Source organism: Sparus aurata, chromosome 18 (assembly GCF_900880675.1).
Source record: "Sparus aurata chromosome 18, fSpaAur1.1, whole genome shotgun sequence".
Classification (NCBI taxonomy): domain Eukaryota; kingdom Metazoa; phylum Chordata; class Actinopteri; order Spariformes; family Sparidae; genus Sparus; species Sparus aurata.
Window position 1 is genome coordinate 8,217,506 of NC_044204.1, and position 6,000 is coordinate 8,223,505.

At 39.0% G+C, this 6,000-nt stretch overlaps 1 protein-coding gene and 1 long non-coding RNA gene across 4 annotated transcripts in view; one reads left to right on the forward strand and one right to left on the reverse strand.

Annotated features, from left to right (window-relative positions):
- Positions 1-6,000, reverse strand: part of LOC115568538 (storkhead-box protein 2-like) — a 60,622-nt gene that overhangs the window by 22,114 nt on the left and 32,508 nt on the right. The window lies entirely within an intron of this gene.
- Positions 5,997-6,000, forward strand: part of LOC115568539 (uncharacterized) — a 22,561-nt gene continuing 22,557 nt past the window's right edge. The window contains exon 1 of the long non-coding RNA XR_003981421.1: positions 5,997-6,000. This exon is cut by the window's right edge and continues 131 nt beyond it. This is a non-coding gene — a long non-coding RNA (uncharacterized LOC115568539).

Consider the following 6,000-nt stretch of genomic DNA (forward strand, 5'->3'; position numbering starts at 1 on the left):
GAATTTAGTATTTCTTGATATATGACCTGAATTAACAGGCTACCTGTGACTGCTGGGGGTCATCAATATACAATTATTGTTTTATCCGTCCACTCAACCACATTTCATATTATTTCTTCTGTTGTATTCATTGAAAGTTTTACAACATAAAACGTAAATATCATTTATATCATTTTCTCACTTCTCAGTTTTTTATTGCAAAAAATATTATGAATGATAATTTCTTCTCACTTGACTAACATCGAAACAATATAAAATAAACCATGTGTATAAGACACATATTACTATAAAGAGGTGGCGTGTCAGAAGGTAGCATGCAATGGATCCTGGTACATGTAGGAAGGCTGCACAAGCAGGCAAACTCTAATAATCATAATAGTCATTTTTAATCAGGACACTCACTCACACTCATGAAGGAATTTGTTGCCTCAATTATATACATTTACCATCAACGTTGATTGGGATATCCATATAAAATATGGTGAATTTCTAGTGGAAAGATAAATATAAACACAAATATTAATCATTAATCATCAATTATTAATTATTATTATTATTATTGTTATTATTATTACTACAACTACTATTATTATTATTAAAATAATAATAATAATAAGAAGAAGAATTGTTATTATAATTATTATTATTATTATTATTATTATTATTATTATTATCATATTCTAACAATAAGAATAATGACACCTTTTTATGTTTGATTTATTTTTATTCATTGTTACCTTGTCCTCTTATACAGTATGTTTGATTAAATGTTTTTTTCCTATCTCATATGTTTTTATTATATTGTATATGTTGTATATAATTTATTATTTATATTATGTCATATAAAATGTGCTGAATAAATAAACCTGTCTTGACCTGACTTTGCATTTCCTAGTCATCAATAAATTATTAGTAGAGATCACATAATATCCATGGGAATATCACATCAAAATTATATTCAAAGTATGGTATCAAATGAAGATAGCCATGTTAGTAGTGTTGTGACACATGAGGTACAAATGTGATTTGGTTTGTGACCAAATACATGAGGAAACATTTCAAGATACTTGTATTATGTAAACCTGAGCACATTTCAATTTATCCTCAAATATTCATGTGTAGCTGTGTCAATATGTTGCACATATTATCATCTGTTTTATTTGAAACTTTTTTATCTTTGTGAACATTCTCAAAACCTGTGTGTTATATTCTCCATCGCAATGTCCACATTTCTGTAATACCAGTGTTAAATCGAATAAGTATATTCATGTTTCTGTGTCACCTGTTGTTGGGGGGGGGGGGGGGGATTTGGTATTTAATACCTTGGTTCCTGTGTTTATAGCATTTGGCGAAAACCATGGGAGGTCCTTAGGAACTAAACCAAGCCATGGACTTCTTGATATTGGCAGCCCTCCACTGCAGGTTGTCTTACAACATTAGCATTAGCCCACTTTTTCAATGAGGAGATCAGGGTGGTGGCATTGCAAGTGGCTTTGCATTTTCGAGGTGTTGCCTGTTTACTTTTACCGGACAGTTTTTGCATATCGCGAATTCTTTATCGATTTCCTGTTTATCGATTATAATATTATTAACACTCATATCTCAATTATTAATACAGTCATTACTGCTGTAGCTGCTATATCCCCCCTCTCCTTCCCTCTCGCTCTCGCTCCCTGTCTCTTGCTCAAACCAACCAATCGAAGCAGACCCTAACCCTAACCCACACCACTGAGTCCGGTTCTGCTCTGAGGTATCTGCCAGTTTTTTCTCACCACTGTTGCCAACTGCTCATGGGGGAAATGTTGGGTCTCCGTAAATAAATCAATAAAGAAGTATGGTTAGATTTGCTAGATTTGTGTAATGAGAGTAGTTTTGTTGTGAATTGGCGTTATACAGATAGAGATTGATTGATTGATTAATGACGTTAATAAATATCACTCTGTATCATTTACTAATCTACTGACAAAACATGAGACAGCAACACTGCAACAGAAATCTGCGTATAAGGATACCCAATTAGAGTGTGCCTGCACCATTCAGAGCTGAGAGCACTGAGAGTCATCATATTTCCAGATGTCTACTGTCAACATCAACCACATCAGCCTTGTGAAAGCATGTTTACATGGTGTAGGCATTGGCATTAAGCATCCATTAAGCCTTTCTTGGTCTGTTCATTCTGCATGAGGGGCTGTTTTTGGGGCTTGCATGTGTCTCTCTCCGTCTCCTGTCTTTTCGTTTCATGCAGCCCTCGCATGGGCGTACAGGCAGGTCAGTTTCTTCAGTCCTGATATTGTTGTGTTAGGACAACAACATTCAAAAAGCTTCTTACTGGATAGTGCTGTTTGCCAAGCATGCTCTGAGTTGCTAACATATATCCATATATTGATACATTAGTATATTTAAAGGGCACATTAAAACAAAACAACCACAAAATTAGCATACACACAGACGGCACCCTGGGGGTCTAAAGGCCATGTCCACACGTACCAAACCGATCTTTTTCCCCCACAGTCTTTCTGGGCATCGTTTCAAAAATATTTGCATCTAAATGGATCCATTGTAAACGGCTCTACACGCTCTAGTTCATATTCCAGGCCTATAGGTGGTGCTTGAAATTCACCAAAAACAGACGAGACGAGACAGAGCATGCGCATAAAGCTTGCACACTGGAGACAAACAGAAAGTAGAAGGAGTAACCAAACACAAGAAGAAGAAGACGAAAATGGCTAGTGCGAGGAAACCAGAATCGTTTGTGTGGACCGGTAATGAGGTCGAACCTTAATATTTTGCCCTAGTAACCCTAATAGGCTCAATATCTTCTGCAGCATGAACACAAGCACGTAGACCGGCATTGTTGTTGTTGTTGTTATGAGACGTTGTGGGGTTAAGAGGTCGAAGGCTAGAGGCGATGGCATTGATACGTAAAGTATGCGGATTCGCTGCCCACACGAGAATGCAAGGGCAATGTAAAACATGTGCGTTTACACACAAAAGCGTTTCCATGTGGATAGCTCCTAAGGTGCTTTGGCCCCGTCCTTTGTTTGTAAAATTCACACTTCCTTGTGAATCTGGGCCATGTGTGAAGAACTGAGGGTACTGATATATTATCGGGTAGGTTCTGGAGGCTCCATCCATTTGGCATTCAGATGTTTCTCAGAAACGTCTTTGTGGGGCCAGTCCTATGGCTCTTTGAGTTAAGTCCTTTGGCCACCAGACTGTGAAAAGGTTATCTCTGTTTATATACCAAAAAAATAGGGTTTGCTCTGAAAGATCCCCCCATTCACAGCAATGCAGCTGGTCAGGCGTCGGGGCAATTTGTAGATGTGAGAATCAACATGGTGCAGATGGTGATAACCATACTTTTCACTGCATAATGGTTGACTGTAAGTGTTCCTTCCACTCATTTTCTACTGATTTTACTCTTTTAATTATGCATCTAAACAGATGACTATGCAACCTGAGCTAGTCCTTTAAGATTTTACTCTCAGTATAACTTATAAGCTTTGGTATTTAATAGTATTTAACATATTCTTCAATTCAAAAGTTCTAAAAAAGGGGGGGGGGGGGGGGGGTAAATTAACTTGAGGGTAAATTGTAGGATTCAAAGAGCTCAAATGGCAGAAACTGTTCAGCAAATTCAGAACTGTCTGCCCTATAGACCAAATCACTCTGACATCGCTGTAACAACATCAGCCACCTTCAGGTAGAAAACTGGCAGTAAATTTCCACTGTGAAGATATTAAAAAATCGTCAAACTTGTTTGTCTCTGTTGTAATTTTCAGCCATAACTATAACATGTAAAGATATATTGTCAAACAGAGTGGTCTGACCTATCTGGCATTTTCTGTTCAGCTTATTTCATGTACTATATTGCTTTGTTAGCATCTTTTATATATCCACACAACAGCAACATTTATGCTAACTTGCTAGTTTGCTAGTTTAGTTCTCCAACCTTACTTTAGTGAAAGCGTTGTTATTATCGATATATGAAAGCATTAAACATGCATTTCAGATGAATTTGTATACGCTGTGAAATAACAAAATAAAAAAATACAGTCCAATTTTTGAGATGATTTTAAGATGGAAAATGTTTCATTCAGGGGTTTTTTACCCACGAGAAAAGGGAAACAACAACATTAGAGTAAAATGCAGGAAGAGCAGTCAGGCAAACTTTCCCTCTTCAAGTGTGATATCAACAATTAATGACAATATTAAGCTTATATGTGCTAGCTTGCATTGCCAGTGAATTACTCTGTTGTCTGTCTTGCTAACATCAGCTGAGCTGGGCAGTGCATTTCTTCTCTTTCTGTTTCTTGCTCCCTGTTTTCTGTGACTCTGTGCCTGACCGGAGTGACGGAGTTAAGTATAACTTTTCATTATGTTTGATAAACGCTAATGGGCAGCTGTGTTTATAAAGTGCAGCTCTAAAAGGATAACCGCGTCATGCGCAAAGAGGCATGAGAAGTGACATCAGAGCTTAGCTTACTTGACTTGAACCATGAGCTGGTTTTCTACCAAACCTTCTTGGCTACTGTCATGTTGCAGGAGAATAAAGTTGATGAGGTGCGACTCAGACACACTAAGCAACTAGAAATCAGAGACTGTGGCTAACTCATCCGAGGTCAAGCTATTGCATGGCCAACAGGACACAGGACTCCAGTAAGAGGAGAGGAGGAGGACTCAAATGCAATCAGGGCGCTTAAAGATCCAGAGAAGACAGAGAGGGGCAGACCAGAAAACACAACAACATCATCATTCCCTATGTCGTGGGAAACATCTGAGAAACTCAGGAGGATCTTTAATAAACATCATATCCTGGTTCACTTTGAACCTACCAACAAATTGAGGCAGAAACTTGTTCATCCTAAGGACAAAGCACCAGGCATGAACAGAGTAATGTAGTTTATGCTGTTCAGTGCAGCCAGGCATGCACTGATTTGTACATTGGGGAGACAAAACAACCTCTCCATAAACAAATGGTACAACACAGGTGGGCCAGCTCCTCAGGTCAAGACTCTGCTGTCCACTAACATCTGAAGGAGAAAAATCTTTCCTTTGAGGACAACAACGTAAACACCTTGGCCAGAGAAGACAAATGGTGTGAAAGAGGAGTAAGGAATTCCATCATTGTCCTTACGACCCTGAAACTCAGAACCTGCCTTTAACGACTCTGTAAGTACACACCCACACAGAAGCCCTTTTCACACAGAGACACCGCATTATCTCGCAGCGAAGGTTCGCCAATTCTCCGACTTTGTTTGTTCACACAGAAGCAGCTCCAGCGTAAAGCTGCACCAGTGTGTAATTCACACAGCAAGCCAGCGCTGCGGATTCAAAAGAGGCGTGATGGTACACGTCATGATGATGACGTCTGTGTGTTTTTCTCAATGTGTTTCCCCCAGTGTCTACCTGTTAATCTGAACATGTGCCCACTGACTGTTTATAATCATATGGATGCTGTTATAATGTTTTGTGATTGGGCTCCTGACCCACCACGCAAAAGTTATGTTTTTTGCTCTAAATTACATAATTACATAATCGCTATCAGTAAAAAGGACACTGTCTGACTGTCTCACTTGCAGGGAAGATGTTTTGTAGAGGAAAGTTCACTGAAGTCTCGGTCAGGAGGGCTGACCATCGCAGTGTTTTTTTCTAGACAGTAACTACATCAACACAATAGTGGAAGGAGACAAACACCTGGTGAGTTAAAGCTTTCTGCCGAGGACATACGCTGTTATTTGGGCGGAATTGTGGCGAAGAGTCGGACAGACAGGATAAAGGACACTTCTCCATGTATAACTGCGGTATTGTATTGTTATGGTGCCAGTTAGTACTCTGCTGGTCCTGTAACGTTGCTCTGTGGGACATTTATCTTTATTTTGTTGGATGGTCTGTTTAGTTATCACACTTAACAACCATCAGATTGACACGCCCCTGCTCCGTGCCGCCGGCTTATCCATTCACACAGATACAGTTCACAAATGCTGCGCCTCTGATACT